The sequence below is a fragment of the Oncorhynchus masou genome, chromosome 29, assembly GCF_036934945.1.
Source record: "Oncorhynchus masou masou isolate Uvic2021 chromosome 29, UVic_Omas_1.1, whole genome shotgun sequence".
Classification (NCBI taxonomy): domain Eukaryota; kingdom Metazoa; phylum Chordata; class Actinopteri; order Salmoniformes; family Salmonidae; genus Oncorhynchus; species Oncorhynchus masou.
Genome location: NC_088240.1, coordinates 65,523,329 through 65,536,813, shown reverse-complemented (window position 1 = coordinate 65,536,813; position 13,485 = coordinate 65,523,329). Strand labels below are relative to the sequence as shown.

At 39.1% G+C, this 13,485-nt stretch overlaps 1 pseudogene; it reads right to left on the bottom strand.

The window, feature by feature from the left end:
* Positions 1-573: 573 nt before the first annotated feature.
* LOC135519692 (tyrosyl-DNA phosphodiesterase 2-like) lies at positions 574-10,199 on the bottom strand (annotated as a pseudogene).
* Between the last annotated feature and the right edge of the window lie 3,286 nt (positions 10,200-13,485).

The window sequence follows — 13,485 nt, the reverse complement described above, 5'->3', positions numbered from 1 at the left end:
TAAAGGCTCTCTATGGTCAGGACGTGACACACAGATGAGTGTTCTAACAACCCCTTATTCTGTTGCTTAAAACAACCATCTGATGCAGTAAAAGTATTATAACATAATCTTGCATTTTGCTTACACCTTGCAAATTAAAATCACATAGAAAGTCATATCAAAGTGGGTCAATACAAATAATTGTCTGGAACAAAGTGAGTTTATTGTGAAATTGGCTTGATGCTGCTTTGATGTTTAAAACAGTGATAGAAAATAGCCAGATACTGTACCCTGGAGGATAGCCAACAAAGTTTCCGCTTCCAAGTCCAGAGACAGTATGAATGTGCCCTTGAATAGGATACATAACCTGTTGGCACAGACAAATATGTGGCTGGATAAATAAATTAAAAGTGTGCCTTGGAACAGCAGCATTTGCCAAACATAGAAATTGAAGTCATTAATCACTATTGCTGCGCCCATAATCCATAATCCTAGGTCGAAATCTCGAAATCTCCCAATGTACATAAAGATGGGCAAAGATTTCTATGCTGTTCCTGGTTGACATGACATGGACAGCTAACTGTTCCCTTTGTATCATTCAGGTGTTGCTTGACTGAGAGGTTTTATGACGAAGGTGCAGAGGAGACCCAAGTGACAGTCATCCAACCTCTTCAGGCCCACCAGGGTCATGCCATCTGGGCTGACCTTTGACCCCTCGCTGGCCTGCCTCAGGAAGATGTGGTCGAAGCGCAGGTGAGCGGGGAAAGGGAGGTCATTTTTGTCATTGGTGACACAGTCCCAGGTGTACCGGCAGTCTTCCGGCTGGCCCAGGTAGACCACCCAGGTTCTTCACCTGGAAACACACACAGACATGTTGCAGACATACAGACATACATGATGTACATGTCAAACACATCGCTGCCTCTCTCCCTGTCTCACCTCCCAGTCGTTGAGGTTGGTGTCACCACCAAAGATAACACTGTGGTCCTGGAGCTGCTCCCTCATTGTCTTCCACACCGTCCCCACCTGGTTCTGGAGTTCCAGGGATTGGGGCTTCATGCTCTCCATGTGGGATGTCATCACACACAGAGGATGGCCAAGGAAAGAAACCTGGTCAGAGAGAGCAGAGTGACACACTGAGTAAGGGCAGAATCATAACTTGAGATCTGCATGTGTAACTTGAATATCTGTGCACACTTTCTATTACTTAATGACATTTGATGGAATGAGAGACGACAGGAAAAGATAACGCAAGGTACAGAGAGTGTTCTTACATGGGCCATAAGCAGATTTCTCCTCATCTCTGTGGTAGGGTAATTCACTATGCTACTCTCCAGAAGTTGAACTCTGGACTTCCTCAGCAGTATGGCAGTGAAATAGCTTCTGTCACTACCTGGGATGGACCATATCAACATAACATAGGAAGGATAAACATAAACACAGTCATATAAATACATAATTACAGTCATATAATCCACATCTGGCCAAAGAAAAGCTATAAATTATCTCAAATGACAAGACTTTATAATTAGAGTTCGATCAATTATGATTTTTCAAAGGCGATACCGATACCGATTATTGGAGGACCAAAAAAAGCCAATGCAGATTAATCGGACGAATTTTACAATTTATTTGTGATACTGACAATTACAACAATACTGAATGAATAATTATTTTAACTTAATATAACACATCAATAAAATCAATTTAGCCTCAAATAAATAATGAAACATGTTCAATTTGGTTTAAATAATGCAAAAACAAAGTGTTGGAGAAGAAAGTAAAAGTGCAATATGTGCCATGTAAAAAAGCTAACGTTTAAGTTCCTTGCTCAGAACATGAGAACATATGAAAGCTGGTGGTTCCTTTTAAGATGAGTCTTCAATATTCCCAGGTAAGAAGTTTTAGGTTGTAGTTATTATTTGAATATTTCTCTCTATACCATTTGTATTTCATATCTTTGACTATTGGATGTTCTTATAAGCACTTTAGTATTGCCAGTGTAACAGTATAGCTTCCGTCTCTCTCCTCGCCCCATACCTGGGCTCGAACCAGGAACACATCGACAACAGCCACCTTCGAAGCATCGTTACACAACGCTCCCCAAAAGCCTTGCAGAGCAAGGGAAACAACTCCTCCAAGTCTCAGAGTGAGTGACGTCACCGACTGAAGCGCGCACCCCGCTAACTAGCTAGCCATTTCACATCGGTTACAACAGCCTAATCCCGGGAGTTGATAGGCTTGAAGTCATAAACAGCTCAATGCTTGAAGCATTGTGAAGAGCTGCTGGCAAACGCACGTAAGTGCTGTTTAAATGAATGCTTACGAGCCTGCTGCTGCCTACCATTGCTTAGTCAGACTGCTCTATCAAATATCAAATCATAGACTTAATCTTAACATAATAACACACAGTAATATGAGTCTTTGGTCATTAATATGGTAGAATCCGGAAACTAACATTTCGAAAACAAAACGTTATTTCTTTCAAGTAAAATACGGAACCGTTACGTATTTTATCTAACGGATGGCATCCCTAAGTCTAAATATTGCTGTTACATTGTAAAACCTTCAATGTTATGTCATAATTATGTACAATTCTGCCAAATTAATTACGGTCTTTGTTAGGAATAAATGGACTTCACACAGTTCGCAACGAGCCAGGCGGCCCAAACTGCTGCATATTCCCTGACTGCTTGCACGGAACGCAAGAGAAGTGACACAAATTCCCTAATTATAAGAAATTTATGTTAGCAGGCAATATTAACTAAATATGCAGGTTTAAAAATATATACTTGTGTATTGATTTTAAAGAAAGGCATTGATGAGAAAGGCATTGATGTTTATGGTTAGGTTTGGTGCAACGACAGTGCTAAATCATCACCCGTTTGGCGAAGTAGGCTGTGATTCGATGAGAAATTAACAGGCACCGCATCGATTATATGCAACGTAGGACACGCTAGATAAACTAATAATATCATCAATCATGTGTAGTTAACTAGTGATTATGTGAAGATTGATTGTTTTTTATAAGTTTAATGCTAGCTAGCAACTTACCTTGGCTTCTTGCTGCCCTCGTGTAACAGGTAGTCAGCCTGCCATGCAGGCTCCTCGTGGAGTGCAATGTAAGGCAGGTGGTTAGAGCGTTGGACTAGTAACCGGAAGGTTGTAAAAACGAATCCCCGAGCTGACAAGGTAAAAATCTGTCATTCTGGCCCTGAACAAGGCAGTTAACCCACCGTTCCTAGGCCGTCATTGAAAATAAGAATGTGTTCTTAACTGACTTGCCTAGTTAAATAAAGGTGTAAAAAATAATAATAATCAAATCGTCCAAATCGGTGTCCAGAAATACCGATTTCCGATTGTTATGAAAACTTGAAATCGGCCCTATTTAATCGGCCATTCCGATTAATCGGTCGACCTCTATTTATAATGACTGAAAATGTATTTAGAATGATATTGCTTACCCGGCAACAGATGATATGGCTTCATGCTTGAAGCATTGCGAAGAGCTGCTGGCAAAAGCACGAAAGTGCTGTTTGAATGAATGCTTACGAGCCTGCTGCTGCCTACCATCGCTCAGTCAGACTGCTCTATCAAATATCAAATCATAGACTTAATCTTAACATAATAACACACTGTAAAACCTGGTAAATTGATGAAATATTGGTGAATTGGTAAAATTGGTGAAATAACCTCTTGCAGTAGCACAATGTCAGGATGGTACCTTCAAGGCAGAAAGAACATGAGAAATCAACACAACGCTATTTCACTGCTTAAGATGTTGTTTAATGACTTGTAAACATATCATTTTGTTCTGTGACTTGACCAGACAATTAATGAAAAACAATAACATTGTTTGCAATGGATAATAAAGGTTTATATGTATATGTGCAGTTTTAACAGGGAGGGTAAAAAGCATTTACTCCGTGACAAAAGGGAATTAGAAAATTGTGCCGAAGATGAATCTAGGACAGACTTCAAAAGCAATGGGCCAAAATCTCATTAACTGTGACGACTGTCTCCCTCCGATTAGTCACAGCTTCTCTCCACGCAGTGGGAGGGTGGGTTATGGGAATGACACACAAACATCTCATCCTAAAGACTATATGACGAAATGTGTTGTATGTTGATGTGACTCACTCGATCAGGTAGTCCAGTAGCTTTGAGAGACGTTCCTTGATATCGTTCAGGTCCAGGCCGTCTATGTTCCAGGTCAGAAGGGTGAGTTTGTTTGACCTCCTTTTTTCTTAGGTTTTTCCTTGTCTGGAGATTACTCTGATGACTGATCTGGCTGATCTGGTGATGACTGTTGTGGAGATGACTGATCTGGTGATGACTGTTGTGGAGATGATTGATCTGACTGATCTGGTGATGACTGTTGTGGAGATGACTGATCTGGTTGATCTGGTGGTGACTGTAGTGGAGATGACTGATCTGGTGATGACTGTTGTGGAGATGACTGATCTGGTGATGACTGTTGTGGAGATGACTGATCTGGTGATGACTGGTGTGGAGGTGACTGATCTGGCTGATCTGGTGATGACTGAAGGGAGCGTGGCTGGGTTTTGATGCCCTGTAGGTGGTTGGGCAGGGTTACGTTGTGCTGGTTTGGGTGTCTCTTGTTTGGGTTGCTCTGGGATAGGTTGGTCTGGTGTAGGTTTCTCTCGATTAGATTTCCCTAAGGGTGGGTCAGGTTGCACTGATAGGAATTGGGCTGGGTTAGATTCCTCTGATTGTGGTTGAACTAAGACAGACTAGAATTGGGTAGATTTTCCCATCTTTCCCTCCTTGTCCTCCATCAACAGGAGTCACTCCTCTGGTGCTTATTGCCATCTGCTGGCCTGTTTATGTAGGTCATTGGAGGATCACAAGAGAGGTATTAGTTAATCAATTATGAATGGGTAGATAGACTGACTTTACAAAATGCCAGACACCTATAATAATATGGCCACTGATTTAGTAGATGCTTTCTTTTATCCAAAGTGATCGCTAACACTATTCAGTGTTGTATGTGGCTCGTGCAGGAATGAATCCCACCACATACCAGGTGTTGTCACACTGTGCCCCTGTTGTGTCGAAAAGCTCCCCCCTGACTGAATTTGCCCCTCCCCTTGCGTGAACGCGCACGCGCACGCACTCAATTCTTCATTGCTGCGACTTGTTTGCTAGTTGAGATTTCTGATCACGTTAGACTGCGTTTCATTATGTCATTTTGATCGCGGGGGAGGCACTAGTAATGTCTGCAGTTTTCAGTTTGGCTATTTATTTCAAGTGTATTAGTCTATAAATAAATCTCTTTGCCAAAATTCGTCATCTCTCCCATGTCTTATTCGACTAGTAGTGTTGTCTAGTAGAAATGTTTATTGCTTGCCTACATTTTACTCCCTCCTCTATGTTTAATATAACACACACACATTAATTATTCATTTCAGTTACCTATCCTGATGTGAAGTTTGTTCTATAGAAAGTAGTTGACTGATGTTTGCCGCAGAAAGTTGTCACGCCTTGGTCTTAGTATTTTGTGTTTTCGTTTATCAGTTGGTCAGGCCAGGGTGTGACATGGGTTTATGTTGTTGTATTTCGTAGTGGGTTTTTTTAGTTATTGGGATTGCGGTTGAGTAGGGGTGTTGCATAGGTTTGGCTGCCTGAGGCGGTTCTCAATCAGTCAGGTGATTCTCGTTGTCTATGATTGGGAACCGTATTTAGGTAGCCTGGGTTTCACTTTGTATTTCGTGGGTGATTGTTCCTGTCTCTGTGTAGTGTTCACCTGATAGGCTGTAATAGGTTTCACGTTCCGTTTTGTTGTTTTGTATTTGTCTCAGTATTTTCTTGTAATCGTTATTTGTTTCATTAAAAAAACATGAGTAACCAACACGCTGCATTTCGGTCCGACTTTCTTGCGACAAACAAAGAACGTCGTTACAAAAGTATTTGACTCTAGCCACAAAATTAAGGAAATTAGAAGGGGGGGCACATTTCAGAATAATTTTTGGTGACCTATCATGCCCTCTGATATGTGCCACGGGAAGTATTAGACTCTAGTCACAAAAGGAAGTGGTTATTTCAGCAATAATATTTTTCAGAGCCCTCTACTGTTCCCTCTACCCATCCCTCATTCCACCATCCCATCGTGCTTTTCCTTCTTATGGCTTTTCCTAAAAAAAATACACTTTTTTTCTGTTTTAGTTTTTAAGAATGTAGTTAGAGTAGTAATAGTAAAATAATAATAACAATAAATCAAAAATTTGTACTCTGGGCAAAAAATTAAGTTCAAATCATGTCAACATGAGTGCATGTCCATAATCCCAGTAAACTATTATAATAGAAAAAAATAAGATATTTTTTTATAAATGTATAATAATATAATAAACAAAACTGACTGAATGTGCCTCCATGAAGAATCCCTTCCCCAAAAGGTCCCTTCGCCCTCAATAGGCCACCCCCAGCACCTCCACCATCCCCATCAACCTTCCCCCACCCCCACCCCCAACCACAAAACTGACTGAATGTGCCTCCATAAAGAATCCTCTCCCCAATATGTCCCTTCGACCCTCAATAGGCCACCACCAGCACCTCCACCCCCACCATCTCCATCAGCTCCCCCCACACCCCCCACCCCCACCCCTCAACCACAAAACACAATAATGACAATAATAATAGAAATTAAAATAAAATATATGTATACACATACACACACATGTACAGTACATATACATAAACATATTCACAGGACACTCAACTTATCTCTTGTGTTTTTCCCCACATCAGATATGCAGGTGACATTTCCACCTGGATGACAGCACATAATCAACAAGACTGAGATGCTCTTCATCCGAGGGAATGCCTGCCCATTCTCAGATGTTAGATAATCCGAGATGATCACATGTCATTTACATTCCAGCCCTTGTCAGCTCCAGATTTGACTACTACAACTCACACCCTGCTGGAATACCTGCATTCTCAGATTCCCCTCTGTTATTAATCTCTATATTGTAATCAATAAAGTGTTTCAAAATGCTGTACTTGTATTAACATATATGTTCAGATCATTCCTGAGAGAGAAGGGGTGTAATATCTCCAGATGGGCGTGTGGTGCCCTTCCTCACCCATGCCAACAAGATGTTACTTCTTGTGGGGTCTTTGCCTTGACACTAAGTATTAGAGTATAAGTAATGTACAATTAACCTACTGAAAGTATACTGACGAAAAGGCAAAACAGAGCTGTCAAATTATATTATAGCTGTGTCGTTGTATACTTGAGAATTATAAGCTTAGGTGTAACATCATTTTGTTGGGGAAAACTGAAATGCCCATCAAACTTTTTTCCCCAGTTTGCTGAATTTGTTCTGAAAGAGAGAAGAAATAGCAGTCACTCTCCTCCAAAACACTGGTATGTTAAATTTCTAATTGAATATAATTGTAGATAAAAAAAAACATTTATATGGATTTTTCAAGGTTATCTTTGATCCAACTTCTGACTAGATGGCCACTAAAACACATGTATTTAAATAATTATGTTACAAGAAACCTTTACTATTCCCTTGTTCCCTGCTCCCTGTTTGCTCAGAAAAATACATGTAAAGATGTATAAACTACTTGACATTATGTTTTGCTAGATGACCTGAGCCAACTGTGCCACTTCTGTGGGGAGGTGGACAATAATGAGGAAGACACTATCTGGGTAATTGCTTGTTCACTTCTAAAGGCACATTTTTAGGAGTGTGAATTTGTATAAGCAGTAATATTTCTGGAAGTAGTATCATCCACTTTCTCTGATAATAAAATGATTGTAATTCAAGAAAATGTATTTAATGTTTTAAATATATTAACATTTTTCATCATAAATTTCAGATCGGTTGTGACCTCTGCCCACGATGGTTCCACCAGTCCTGTATGAAAACCATAACATCATTGGAGGATTATGTCTGCGCTGCCTGTCAGGACTAGGTTAGGCTTGAGTTCCAGGCGATGGTATCACCTGGAAAACTTTCCATAAAAAGTGGAATAAATGTTCAGTCGAGCTGTTGTAGCTTTCCAATATTTTTTAAATGTTATTTATTGTTTTTTTTTTTAAATATATGATTTACTGTCATTTTATATCTTATTATGCAAATATCAAAATTAGAGGTAGACCGCTTAATCGGCAAGTTTTCATAACAATCGGTAATCGGCATTTTTGGATGCTGATTATGGCCGATTACATTGCACTCCACGAGGAGACTTCACGGCAGGCTGACCACCAGTTCTGTGAGTGCAGCAAGGAGCCAAGGTAAGTTGCTAGCTGGCATTAAACTTATCTTGTAAAAAACAATCAATCTTCGCATAATCACTAGTTCACTACACATTGTTGATGATATTACCAGTTTAACTACCTTGTCCTGCGTTGTATATAATCAATGTGGTGCCTGTTCATTAATCATCTAATCACACCCTACTTCGCCAAACGGGGGATGATTTAACAAAAGCGCATTCGCGAAAAAAGCACAATCGTTGCACGACTCTACCTTAACATAAGCATCAATGCCTTTCTTAAAATCAATACACAGAAGTATATATTTTTAAACCTGCATATTTAGCTAAAAGAAATCCAGGTTAGCAGGCAATATTAACTAGCAAAATATGCAACAGTTTGCAACTAGGGTATATGCAACAGTTTGGGCCAACTGGCTCGTTGCAAACTAATTTCCCATGATTTTACATAATTATGACATAACATTGAAGGTTCTGCAATGTAACAGCAATATTTACACTTAGGGTTGCAGCCCGTTCGATAAAATACGGAACGGTTCCGTATTTGACTGAAAAAATAAAGGTTTTGTTTTCGAAATTATAGTGCCTGGATTCTGTGTTTATTATATTATAATTAAGTCTATGATTTGATAGAGCAGTCTGACTGAGCGGTGGTAGGCGGCAACAGGCTCGTAAGCATTCATTCAAACAGCACTTTACTGAGTTTGCCAGCAGCTCTTAGCAATGCTTTATCACAGCGCTGTTTATAACTTCAAACCTGTCAACTCCTGAGATTAGGCTGGCAATGCTAACGTGCCTATTAGAACATCCAATAGTCAAAAATATATGAAATACAGATGGTAAAGAGAGAAATAGTTGACGCATCATAATAACTACAACCTAATACTTCTTAACTGGGAATATTGAAGAACTGGGAATATTGAACCACCAGCTTTCATATGTTCTCATGTTCTGAGTAAGGAACTTAAATGGTAGCTTTTTTACATGGCACATTTTGCACTTTTACTTTCTTCTCCAAAACTCTGTTTTTGCATTATTTAAACCAAATTGAGCATCTTTCATTATTTATTTGAGACTAAATAGATTTTATTTATGTATTATATTAAGTTAAAATAAGTGTTCATTGTTCATTCAGTATTGTTGTAATTGTCATTATTACAAATATATATATAAAAATCGGGCGATTAATCGGGAAAGGCTTTTTTTTTTGGTCCTCCAATAATCGGTATCGGCAATGGCGTTGAAAAATCATAATCGGTCAACCTCTAATCAAAATGTGTATTTCTTATTTAATGTTTGTTAACAAACTTAACTTTCTGTGATGTTTTTGTGTTATTGTGTGATAATATTTGTGTATTATCATTATTTTCTTAAACATTACAAAATGTTTCTAAAATAAATATGTATGTTTCTTTATACTCTAGTTTTGCTTTCTGTATCACACACTACTGGTCAACAGGAGCTACCAAAATGATTCTGAAGCCTTTCTGTGGCCCACATCAGAGTCAAATACGTTCTATAGAACAAACTTCACATCAGGATAGGCAACTGAAATTAATAATGAACGTATGTGTGTTATACTAACCATTGAGAAGGGAGTAAAACGTAGGCAAGCAATAAACATTTCGGACCATCTACTAGTCGAATAAGACATGGGAGAGATGATGAATTTTGGCAAAGAGATTTATTTATAGACTATTACACTTGAAAACTGCAGACATTACTAGTGCATCCCCAGTGATAAAACCGACATATAAAATCAAATGAAACGCATCCGAACGTGGTCAGAAATCTCAACTAGCAAGCAAGTCACAGCAATGAAGAATTGAGTGCGTGCACGTCCACATGATGGGGGGATTCTAGCAGGGGGAGCTTTTCAGCACAACACCCCCACCGAGCCTAATATAACCTATCGTAAACATATCTGGCTTGTCACTTACCTTTTCACTGTCTTGTTGCTTGTCCCCCATCTCGGTTCACCTTTTCACTTTTACACAGCCATTTCCACCATAGGTACAAATACAAACTGCATCTAGCTCTTTTTACTCCCAACTGACAGAGCAGGGCTACAGGTCCTTTCCAAATAATGTGACATGTATGTTAGTCTGCTTACTTAAAACTTAGGGCTGAAATCCCGTTAACGGGATCGATATGACAACAGCCAGTGAAAGTGCAGGGCACCAAATTCAAAACATCAAAAATCTCATAATTAAAATTCCTCAAACATACATGTATCTCATACCATTTTAAAGGTAATCTTCTTGTTAATCCCACCACAGTGTCCGATTTCAAATATGCTTTACAGCAAAAGTACCACAAACGATTATGTTAGGTCACCACCAAACGACAATAAACACAGCCATTTTTTCCAGCCAAAGATAGCAGTCACAAAAAGCACAAATAGAGGTAAAATTAATCACTAACCTTTGATGATCTTCATCAGATGACACTCATGTTACACAATACATGTATGTTTTGTTTGATAAAGTTCATATTTATCAAAATATGAGTTTACAATTGGCGCGTTACATTCACTAGTTCCAAAAACTTCCAGTGATTTTGCATAGCCACATCATTCAACAGAAATACTCATCATAAATGTAGATGATAATACAAGTTATAAACATGGAATTATAGATATACCTCTCCTTAATGCAACCGCTATGTCTGATTTCAAAAAAACTTTACAGAATAAGCAAACCATGCAATAATCTGAGACGGCGCTCAGAAAAATAGTAAAAATAGCCGCCATGTTGGCGTCAACATAAACAAGATATGACATGAAAAATATTCCCTTACATTTGATTATCTTCATCAGAAAGCACTCCAGGAATCCCAGGTCCACAATAAATGTTTGTTTTTGTTCGATAATGTCCGTTATTTATGTCCAAATACCTCCTTTTGTTAGCGCGTTTGGTATACATATCAAAACGCTCATTCTGGTCAGCGTTACATCAGACAAAATCTTCAAACAGTTATATTACAGGTCGAAGAAACATTTCAAACTAAGTACAGAATCAATCATTAGGATGTTTTTAACATATAGCTTCAATAAAGTTCCAATCGGAGTATTCCTTTGTGTCTTGATGAGCAGAGTCTTGATGAGCAATGTACCAACTCTGTTGATAGTCCTGTTTGAAAATCCAATAAATATATGCATAAATAAGTAGTAAATTATAATAATAGGTATAATGGTGATGATGGCTTAAGTATCTTATATGCCTATACCCATAAGGTTCATTTTTATCTTTGAACATTCAATTATTCTATATACAGTACCAGTCAAAAGTTTGGACACACCTACTCATTCAAGGGTTTTTTTAAATTTTATTTCCCACATTGTAGATGTCACACCCTGGTCAAAATATATTATGTTTATCTTCATTTATTGGGTCAGGCCAGGGTGTGACATGGGTTTATTGTGGTGTGTTTCGTCTTGGGGTTTTGTGGGGTGTATAGCGTAGTCTATGGCTGCCTGAGGCGGTTCTCAATCAGAGTCAGGTGATTATCGTTGTCTCTGATTGGGAACCATATTTAGGCAGCCATATTCTTTGAGTGTTTCGTGGGTGATTGTTCCTGTCTCTGTGTTTATATTTCACCAGATAGGCTGTATAGTTTTTTCACGTTTCTGTCTATTGTTTTGTACATTTCAGTTATTTCATGTCTAGTCTATTTTCATCAATAAACATGAATAACCACCACTCTGTATTTTGGTCCACTCCTCCTTCAACAGAAGAACGCCGTTACAGTAGAATAATAGTGAACACATCAAAACTAAGAAATAACACATATGGAGTCATGTAGTAACAAAAGGGGTGTTATATTTTATATTTGAGATTCTTCAAAGTAGCCACCCTTTGCCAAGATGACAGCTTTGCACACTCTTGGCATTTTCTCAACCAGGCTCATGAGGAATGCAACAGGTGTGCCTTCTTAATTTGTGGAATTTCTTTCCTTCTTAATGTATTTGAGTCAAACAGTTGTGTTGTGACAAGGTAGGGGTGGTATACAGAAGATAGCTCTATTTGGTCAAAGACAAAGTCAATATTATGGCAAGATCAGCTCAAATAATCAAGCAGAAATGACAGTCCATCATTACTTTAACACATGAAAATCAGTCAATCCGGAAAATTTCAAGAACTTTTAAAGTTTCTTCAAGTGCAGTCGCAAAAGCCATGAAGCGTTATGATGAAACTGGCTCTCATGAGGACTGCCACAGGAAAGGAAGACCCAGAGTTACCTCTGCTGCAGAGGATAAGTTCATTAAAGTTACCAGCCTCAGAAATTGCAGCCGAAATCAATGCTTTACAGAGTTCAAGTAACAGAAACATCTCGACATCAACTGTTCAGATTGCAAATCAGGCCTTCATGGTCGAATTGATGAAAAGAAACCACTACTAAAGGACACAAATAATAAGAAGAGACTTGCTTGGGCCAAGAAGCACGAGCAATGGGCATTAGACCGGTGGAAATCTGTCCTTTGGTCTGATGAGTCCAAATTTGAGATTTTTGGTTCCAACCGCTGTGTCTTTGTGAGATGCAGAGTAGATGTACCGATGATCTCTGCATCTGTGGTTCCCACCGTGAAGCATGGAGGAGGAGGTGTGATGGTGTGGGGATGCTTTGCTGGGGACACTGTCTGTGATGTATTTAGAATTCAAGGCAAAAACAACCAGCACGGCCACCACAGCATTCTGCAGCGATATGCCATCCTATCTTGTTTGGGCTTAGTGGGACAATAATTTGTTTTTCAACAGGACAATGACCAAAAACACACCTCCAGGCTGTGTAAGGGCTATTTGACCAAGAAAGAGAGTGATGGAGTGCTGCATCTGATGACCTGGCCTCCACAATCACCCGACCTTAAACCAATTGCGATGGTTTGGGGTGAGTTGGACCGAAGAGTGAAGGAAAAGCAGCCAACAAGTGCTCAGCATATGTGGGAACTCCTTCAAGACTGTTGGAAAATCATTCCAGGTGAAGCTGGTTGAGAGAATGTGCCAAGAGTGTGCAAAGTTGTCATCAAGGCAAATGTTTGCTACTTTGAATAATCTAAAATCTATGTTGATTTGTTTAACACTTTTTTGGTCACTACATGATTCCATGTGTTATTTCATAGTGTTGATGTCTTCCCTATAAGTCTACGTTGAAAATAAGAAAAATAAAGAAAAACCCTTGAATGAGTAGGTGTGTCCAAACTTTTGACTGGTACTGTATATTAAAGATATATCGTCCCCCTCCCCTGATATATCCCGC